Here is a 10,748-nt window from a genome sequence, read left to right on the forward strand (position 1 = left end):
TACTGAAAGTAAAATACGAATAATGGTTACTGTATTTAATCATAAGGAAAAAAATATTTCCTTATTGTCAATTTTTATCTATTTACGTTACAATTTATATATGGAGTAAAAATGATAAACGATCTAGACCAATTAATATCCTAGCAATAAAGTATGTAAGACTACATTCTAAAACTCATTTAACATACTTTGCTCCTGGCACCACCATGCTATTGATTGTACAAGTAAGGTCATTTTCAGGCAAAAGGGTTATTATGAGATACCATACCTAACCATACGTAACCTTTGCTAGTGATTCACATCAGCCCATGAAAGAATTGGAACGTCACCATCACAAAGGATCTTCATTCTGGTTTATGATTTTCAGGAAAGGGTTTTATTAATGAAAGATGCTGGCAGGAGGCAAAGTTTTATCTCACTGACCTCACTTTACATCATGAAGAGCACAACCCAATGCAAATAAATAGCTTCATTGCCCTGTACAAAGTATATTTTTATTGATGAGAGTTCTTAAAAAAATCTCCTGAGCTGGCCCTTTGTAATGCATACTAAATTTGTGAGCTTAAACCTCAACTTTACTCTCAGTTATGAGAGGAAACCCAGAAATCATGCCAGGTATCTACACACTTGTACCATTGGTAATGACATAAGGGTTGATGACAACAGATAATAATTTGGCCTTTCTAGTTTGCCCATTTTCCCAGTGTTAAGACTCAGACCTTAATCAGTCCTCGGTCTTCTCTTAGATTCAGGATAGCTTTATGCCTGTCCCATGCATGTTTAAATTATCTTACTGCATTAGCCTTTACCACTTTAGTTGGTAGAGTGTTCCATTAATCTACCACCCTTTCTGTAAAGTAAATCTTGGCACTTAAATAAAATGAAAGTACGTCCAAGTGCGTTGGCCTCAGCTCTTGAAACAAGCTTTTAAGTACCTAAAATTTTCAGTGATGTTTTATGGAGAAGCATCAAACAATAAGTTACTTACAGCCATTTATGTTGTACTGGAAGTTCTCTAAAAGAAATCCTAACTACCAATATACCGTTGATGATGGTAAATTTTGTGCAGGCTAATATAACCAAACATTTTTTGTAGGAAAAGGATGACAAACAGATTGAACCATCTCCTTGACACATCTAGTCTACGCCAGCTGATATTAGCTTCAGTTTCTGGATCAAATGGATTAAATCCTTCAGCAAAGTTTATGAGTTATTACCTGACTCAGAAAAGCAGAACTTCATTATTATAAATCATTAAATGCCATTAAGAAGCAGAAGAAAAATCACTAGAATGTTTCTTTTCATGTGAAAACCATCCAAGACTACTTTGCTTTGATTTCGGAAACTCTGAAGCTACTTCCTTTGATCTACAATACACAATTATTATTCAGGCTCAAGGGGTATTATGAATTTTGCAGTATTTCTTCTCTGGAGTTTGTATCTTCACTTTTATAAGGGACTATTGTGTCCCAGAATAAAATCCGTCTTAATCTTGGATGAACTCGTTCCACACGGTGTTCTGGAATTCATATGAACTGTCTTCCTCTGCATTCTGGAATAGCATATTCCACAGCAACGGAGAAGATATATAGTTTATTTATTATCATGAGCTGAAGGGAATGTGTGAGGGTAACAGAATATTTTTTTTATTTAAGTCATAAATAATATTTCTACATGTATATTAAACTTTGGGCCAGACTGTCTAAGAATCACTAATATTAATCACACTGGTATTTGATCATGATTCCATTTCTATATTAAAATTATAAGTTTACCCAGAAATTGCAACGATAAACTATTGTTTGAGGAAATAGAAAACTATGTTGAAATAAAATATTGTAATGGTACTACTTTCAAAAGGATAAAAGGGAAGATATTGGTCTCAAGAGCCACAATGGGCAAATTAGAGACAGTAGTAATCACTTTATTCTCTATAGAAACTATAGGTAAGAAATAATTGTGAAAATCTGTGCTGTAATTCAACATTTAATTTACCAATAAATAAATGTGATGGGTTTTTAGTACATATACGGTACCTACTGTAATATAGTTTATGAAATATGCTGCAGGCTAATAACTATTACATCCTTAGGGCGCCCTTAGGTTATCACCCTTTGGTTAAATACCAAAGTAAAAGGTTGTACATCTTTCATCAACCTATTCAGTGGTGAGACCCCCCATAACCCCACAATTTACATCCATAGGGATGTTATCCTTACAATAGCATAATGATTAAATGAATCCCAAGATTACGTGATGTCTGGACTACTAGCATAGTTTGTGCAACGTTAGTCAAACTATCTGGTGTAATAGAACTTGTTATATCAACCAATATTTAAAGAAGTAGTGGACAATTCTTGCCACATTACAACTGAACCATTCCCAGTCAGATGCACCTGGATGAGGATGAAGGGCATTGCAGTTTAACAGTAAGTAGAAAGCTACAGATTGCCCATCCCTAGTTTACAGTCACCGAAAGCCACGGTACATCCAAACAATGATAACGTTTGATTAATCCGCATTCCATACATGAGGGTATGGCACTTAACATACCAAGTATTTTAATCACGCTACACTCCTATGACATGTACTGTACTAGAGATCAAGCATGTTGGTCTTTCCTTATGGGCAAATATTTTGTTAAGCAATGCACGTGGGTGCACATGAGGTCATACCATTAAGATTGCTATAATTGGCTCATCTGGTCATTGTGGTTCAATGTACTTCCTTGTCATGTTTGTTTTAGTGAGGACGTATTGTACTATTGGACTGTTGTTTAAATCCTATTACATTTAATGTCTTAGACTGTATAGTGTGACTCCAGAAGGTAACAAATTCCGTTATTATTTCGCTATCTTGTATTCATTTCTTATTTTCTTTGAAATACTAACAATATATAAAATGAACAATAAGATCGACACACGGTAAGCTATACCAGTCCACTCTTGCAAGCTTAAAGTTTATGAGATTTGTTAAACTATGTAACCATATGTAGATCCATAGAGGCTTGACTGCTATAAAGAAGACACAGAGGAATCAAAAACAGAGACCAGGAATTAGTCAATGGTATTCAACTTCAGAAATCAACTACAACGTCCAAGACCTGAGAGCACACCAATCCACAACAGAACAACTTTAGGAAGAGATGCAATGTAATAGCTATAGTAGATATGTGCTATTGGTCTATAGAAACCCAATGTTTTGAGTGAGTTAGTCTTATACATGCGACATTTGCCCAGGTTTGTTACAGAAAAAAAGACTACAGTGTCGGACATATCTGTTGTATCTACATTAACTTAAAAATAGAAATATTCACTCAAGTACATGAGGATTCAATACATTGTCTATGTATTTGGAGCATGAACAAAGTGGTGAATTGTTAGCAGAAAAAAGATTATCAGGGAAGACCAGGGGATCTCAATATGTATAGCTTGGAAAAGAGAAGAGAGAGAGGAGATGTGATAGAAACATCAAAATACATAAATGATTTTAACAAAGTACAGGAGGGAAGTTTATTTCAAAGAAGGAGACACATTACAACAAGAGGCCATAATCTAAAACTAGATGGGTGGTATATAAGTTTACACATAATATGGTAACATTTATTAAATATTTAAGGATATTTCAGACAGTGTGGACCAAAACCTTTAAGCTAGGTAGTCCTATGAACTAAATGTGCATTCTTATTTCTCATACAAAGTGTGTATAAGGCAGCTTGATTGCAATTTAATGGCAATTAACATACAGGAACCTATAATAAGTGGGAGCAAGAAGACTCCCCCCCGTATTCCATACATCCCGTGCAGAGTGGGTCCTACACATATAGAGTACTACTGGAAAACTCCCAATTGTGGGCAAAGAGATAAAGAAGGTTTCTTTCAGAAGAAACCGGTCACTTAATAGTATATATAGTCTTGGAGAATATAGTGAGAAGTGCCTAAAGCTAGTTGGAGCAGAGCAGGTACTAGACATTGAGTACTGAGAAGGGTCAGAAGTTAGTAGGACTAGAATGGGTAATGGAGTATAAACAAATAGTGAGAAGGACCAGTTAGCCTTAGAATATTTCCTTGCTATAAAATCCCAGGGAAAGACTTTATATTGTAGATTTGTAGATAATGAATATTAAAAACTTTTTGGTGGTTGTTAGCTAAAAACCTCTATTGCCCAACCAAGCAGATCTGAAGTTGTTGGATGTGTTGGTATAAATTTTAATCAACATAGATTCATAACTTACCATTTTATAATGTGGTCGGTTTATTTAAAACAACATTATAATTCTTAGAGTGACGCTGTGTGTGATATTAATTCTTACCTAGAAATATTTGCTGCTGTTTTTGCAAAAGGGACTGCAGTTGTTGTTGATGTCCTGCCTACCTTTTACCTATTCATTGTACGGCAGTCACCTTTCCGTCTGAAACCCAGATGTCCAGGTTTCTACGGTTAGCCAAATAAAAATACATTCCTTATCAATATATTACATGTGAACCTCAGCCTCCCGTCTGTATTTCCTTCCTATCGTCCTATCGTAATCTGCTCCGATTGTGTTTTCAGCTGAAACACATCATATTCTGCATGTTATACTTTAATGAAAGCACAACAGAAATATGCACGGGATTTAGATTATGATAACAAGTGGGTGTTTTTCAGTGATTTTGCATGTAAATATTATGAAACCATGCCTATTGTGCAAAACATTTTGGAATGCTATATAAAGAAGTGAATGAGGACAGGCAACAGAAATGCTAAGAATGAAGCCAAAGATTTCCGCTGTTAGGTGTCCGATATGACACATAAAAGAGCGCAGTAAAATAATGACGCGCAGGCATAGCTGTACAGGTGACCATTAACTAAACAGACACAGAAGCTCGGAGTTTAACGTGGAAAAGCAAAGTCATTGCTACATCGTGTTTGTTAAACGTCACACAAGCCTTGTGCGTTAGGACACATTACAGAATCATAGCCGCATAACAAAGTATGAGTAAGAAACCATCCCGAAAAGATACAAGAGCTGCGCATGTGATCAAAACAAAGAGTGTCACAAATACTATCACTTGACAATATAATGAATTATCCACGTTAAAAAGCTTTATGAAATCTTCAAAGGCTATTTAATACATCAGTGTATGACAGCTCTACAAGTCTATACAAAAGCACAACCTATGTTTATTCAATACATCATGTATTAATAAAATACATTCTTTTTCTCGAAAGAGTCCAACATTAATTGCTAATCATATGTTTGTAAAACATGGTGGGGGCGCTCAAAAGAGGTTTTACTTATGACAATCCTTAGTGGGTTCTAAATTCTAGCAGAAACATACAAACATTCTATTCAGAATCCAATGCATAGTTAATAATACGTATTTAAGATTCACACTTCTGTCGTTCTAATTTCTTAAAAGGTTATTGGAGAAGTATAAAACGTACACTAAATCACACTCTGGGTGAAAATTCAGAGCTCTTTGCTTTGATTTTGGTTGTTTTGTTGGGGTCCCTCCTCATTTTCAAATATTTGACCAAATTGGCAAATCTCATATGTAATTCATACGAACCTGAATGCGCTAGTCTATTACAAAGTAAGCAGTGCTTGTGGATAAAATACTTACTTGTACGTAGGTGTTTCTTCTCCCAGTTTTAAACTGTAGTTTATTAGGTGCGTTCCGTGTGTGTCATGCTTTTATTTCTTTATCTCATTTAGTGGACATACTGTATTATTTCCCAATCTTATAACAAAAAATTTACAATATTTCTATATTGGCTGTTCACATAAGCCAAGGAGGACTTTGACGCAAGCAATCTATTTTACGTCATTTTATTGTTTTAAAATCCACCTATAGCCATTTAAAATGCTGAGCGGTGTGTACTTGTTTCTCATTCCGTGGACACACATTTATTGAGTTCCTGGTCAATAGCCTACTTTACTGGCTAGTTAATTTTTAAACTCTTCTTATAAACAATGTTGCCTGCTTGTTTCACGGCCGAGCAGCCACGCAGCCAACTCTGTGCCTCCAATATTTTCTAATGAACAACAGGTAGCAGGAAACGAGGCTTTCCTTAACCCCGTCACATACATTTAATTTAGAAGGAGGTTTTGAAACATATTATTTTAGATGCTTGCCTCACCGAAAACTAGACAATGTTTCGGTCAATAGAGACTTTAATAATTCTGTGTTTTTTTCTGTGGTTGCACTATTTTCAATTTGAACAATTGGCAAATGCCTGTTTGGGAAGCAAGCGTCCATATGTCCTGGCATCAAACTGAAAATGGAAATAAGCTACAGTTGTAAGTCATGTCCACACATACATGGATCTACCCTTATTTCTCTACAATCAGTTGCCCGCATATGTAGTAAGTCTTCCATGGGCTTACCTATGGCCATTTGGTATTTTGTATTTTTTTTCTTGAAAGTCACGAATGGTCTTGGGCGCGGCTGGACGCATACATTGTCGCCTATAGAAAGTTCATGAGAATGTCACAGCACTTCACAATGCAAACCTCTAGTGCAAAGGAATGCATAACCTTTATAAACACCCTTCTTTCAGGATGTCACAATACCTTTAAAACAAGCCAGCAAACTATAGATACAAATCTGTCTGTCTGCATATGATCATGGGAAATACCCTGCAGGTTTTTAATACCATTTATCTGCTAACCATACTTCTCTTTTTTTGCATTTTATAGCAAACCTACAATAATAGTGGACCGGGGCTGAAATATCATTAACTGTGGCAAAGGGGGCATTCTATGACAGTGACTGTTTAACCCCGTTTGTGATCCTGAGGACGTACTATTTTATCCTATGAAATAAGATCTAAATGACCAAGGACATGAGTATGGACTTTGGTTTTTGCACAAATGGGGATGTCTTTAGAAAGGATAGGTTGTCATTAAACAGCTTAGGGTCTCCCTAATCAGCAAAAGCTCTCATCGCTAAACATAGTTAAAAGTGAAAAGGTTCCTAGAGGTTCTATCTGGACCCTCCTGAGACCTCTGAAGAGATCCTTCACTAGATAATCACAGATACTGGGATTAGCAATGTAGGGCAATGGAGCCCTGCTTACAGATCACTCTGTGACCAGCAGCAATGGGGATCAAAGTAAAAAGAGGTGAAAGAGTGTCTTGAAAATAGTTCATTGTAAAAAAATATATGAAATTAAATTAAAAGTGAATGTTGTGGTTAGAGGTGTAACTAGGGACAGTACTTTAATGAGAATTCTTTAAGTGAATAATGATAATCAATTTATGTTAGACACTTAAGAGAAAAATAATGTATTTGATGAATACACAGTTTAATGTTCTGCTTTTTGTATAGACTTTTAGAGCTGTAGCAAACTGTGATACTTTGGTACATTTAAGGCTGTTTAAAGATTTCATAAAGCTTTTGAACATGGATAAATCATTATATTGTCATGTGAAAGTAGACTATATTTCATTGAGACAATGTTTGTTCTGTGTCAAGTGATGTCATCTTAATATCATAAAGGGCATCTTAATACCATACTGCTCTATATAAATAAAAAAAAAATATTAAAAAAATCACTAAAACCAAAAAAAGTCAATGGTAAAAAAAAAAAAGTAATATAGGGTAATATGAAAAGCATGTATGTTGTCCTCTGGAGCATAGCAAATATGTATGTGGTGTATGACTGTAATCAGGAGATGTCGCTAAACATAAACTGGATCATTGTTCAGAAGTGGCACCTACAGTATAGAAGAAAATTTAGAAAGATTGCAGAAATTTGATTTTTCTATTTTAGTATAGATTTTTTGGATCTATTATCTATTTCTTTTTTGTTAGATTAAATAGACCAATATGCCCCTAACTAGATTCCCTGACCTGTCTAGTTTTTGAAAATATATAGTTTTACAGGGTTAAATTGAAAAATGTGATCTCTGCTGGGTCTTAAATGAGACCAGGACCCAGCAAACTGATCTGTCAAAATTCCATGTTTGAAAACCGTAATGAGCATGTTCCAATTTAGAACCCGCAGTGCCAAAATGACCTGCCCTACCCATGCATATGGGGTATTCCTGTACTCGGGGGCTGCTTCTGAGTACAAATCACAAATCAGTAATTTCACGTACCCACAGAAAGAAATGTACTGAAATACTGTGTTAGAATGGGTTTGATAAAAATTTAAAAAGTGACATTTTACTGCAATGTTTAGGGGAGATTAGCACTAAAATGGTTAAACAAAAAAGTGCTAAAATGCCCCAAGTAAAATATTGTGGGATGTCACCTTTCAAAAAATATATACTTTTGTTTCGCAGTTTTTCTTTTTCTGGCCGCTATTGGGGCTCAACTCCCAGCATACCACATTTTTTAAAAAAACAGTGGTGCGCGTCATTAATATTTAACCCTGTAAGTGCCAAAATAAATGAAAATACCAGACATGAGGTGTTTCCAAAAACAGGGAGAATACCTAAATAAATTTTTGGTTTTTTTTTTCTTTTTCATTTGCACTGGTTATATATAGTTTTTATAGGTGAACTGTGAAAATCTTGCCTCCCCCCCCCCCTAGATTTCCCCACATATTTAGATATTTTTCATACTAAATGATGGTTTATGTATATATGAAAGAAATTATTATAAAGCCATACTTCAGAGTTGAATAAAGACATAGCATAAGCACAAAAACGGCTCTGGTCATTTAACGCAAACATGGTTAAAAAACAAACAAAAAAAACCCCTGGTCCTGAATGGGTTAAATGTATGGTTAAAATGACAAAAAAAAAAAAATATTTTGCTCCTTTGTGAAAACCCCAAGGACTGAAGAGATTCAATACTAGCTTAATTTTTTAATTTTATTTATGAAAGAAAGACAAAGACCAGGGTATTGGACCTCAAGTCTCTAGATCATTTGCCGTGTAGTAAATGATACCACAGATCTCCTCTCAAAATCACCCAACACATAGCTGACTGAATTATTGGTGCAAATTCTCACTCCACAGACAAAAGCTGGGATCTGTTTGCATTTTCTTGAAAGAAAAAAAGGAAGACAATGATCTACCTAGGTTCATTATTTTTACTACCCATAACAATTTTTTTTTCTATATTGACTTTTAAGCATTTAAATATAAATGCTTGCGTGCTTCTGTAATTGTTCACATATAAAGGGCTGCTAGACCAATTGATAATATCCATTTTTGCCACTTTTGGATATTTCAACCATTATTACCTTTTCTACACATAATGTATACATTCATTGCACAACCAGTTTTAAAAGCAACATAGACCATAGAAGGCATCTGTCCGTTTTCTTCACGATTGTTTAGATTACAAAAAAAGGTCTGTACATTGCTACAGAATTGGAAAAGAAAAATATTTTTACAGAAATACAGAAAAACTCTTGATAATAGAATGTAGAAAAACAAGTTTGTGATCACCATCTACAATGAATAGATTATCATCAGTCTCTCTCTGTTGAACCTGTTGCATAAAAAGGTTTATTCATAGTAGACAGTTCTACTTCCATTGTAGAAATATTTAAAGGCACATGAAAGAAACAAATGTGTAATGTGTGTATTTTGAATATACCCATCACAAATTATAAAAACTAATTGTGATTATTTTTTCTTCTCTGTTGCTAGAAATCCCATGTTTCCCTTAAGGGGTTTTGCCATCAACCCAAATGACCTGCTCCGAGCTGCCAGCTTGGTAACCGTGATGCCCAGCCGAGTCTCCTGGGTTTATTAAACAAACTGTAATCACTATGGGTGCAGTGCTTTAAATGGCCACCAAATGATGTAAGTGCAGCCTCCGGCACATGCAGCATTTATAGTATTTGCCTAGTATGGCAGATGCCAGCCCTGGCCTGGAATAAGTGTACTAACCCTTTAATGATTTTCCCACCTTAGTACCTGAAGCTTTTTGCGCCATTTCTACTATATGTTCGAACCCAATTCCCATTTGTTATATTTAGTATACCCATGTGTATATGTCTGTGTATTTGTAGAACTGTTTTTAACACCATTTTTTTTCATAATCCATCATTTTAAATAATTACGATGTTGCACCTGGCACAAGGGTGAAAGTTTAGCACCCCTCAAATGTCCTGAAAAAAACAGAACAAAAAAGTGGTGCAGGAAGACCCTACCCGAGTAGAAGAGGCTCACCTTTTTATCCTGCCCTACCTGACAGACGGAGACATCTCTCCTAGTGCCATCTGGAACGGCTAGGGAAGTAGGACGCACTATTATGTCCTAATGGTCATCCACATCTTCTATATGGCATAATTCATTAAGGAACCCCTTCTACAGCAAACCCCATTTCTTTTCTTTTGAAGGATCGCACAACAAATGTTGATACTAGTCATCGACTATGAAGATTTAGTATATAAGCATCTGTACATCTTTACAAACGTAAGACTTTGTACAACTCGTGTTGTTTTGTCCTCTTTCGTGGAATACAGTGCACATCATTGCAAAATGTGAAAAGGTCCATCCTGTATGAAGCTGGATTCCAGCTCCGTCCTTTGCCTTTCTTGACTAGTGCCAACCATTCCTTTGGACCTACCACCTAACATGGCCCACTCACAGTTCAATGAGTTACTTTCTTCTACAGAGCTCCCCAAAACATAATGGAATAACCTTAAAAAGAAAACCTAAGAAACTCTAAGCTTCCTGGAAACATCTGCTTCTTTGCATTTTGCATCAAAATACTGTTCAACCTTACCCAATAGCGCTACGTATGTGACCTTGGAACCGCACTGTTGCAATTGTAAAAGGACACACTTGGAAACAAAGG

The sequence above is a fragment of the Sceloporus occidentalis genome, unplaced genomic scaffold (genome assembly GCF_023333645.1).
Source record: "Sceloporus occidentalis isolate IW3139 unplaced genomic scaffold, rSceOcc1.0.p SCAF_31, whole genome shotgun sequence".
In the NCBI taxonomy this organism is placed as follows: domain Eukaryota; kingdom Metazoa; phylum Chordata; class Lepidosauria; order Squamata; family Phrynosomatidae; genus Sceloporus; species Sceloporus occidentalis.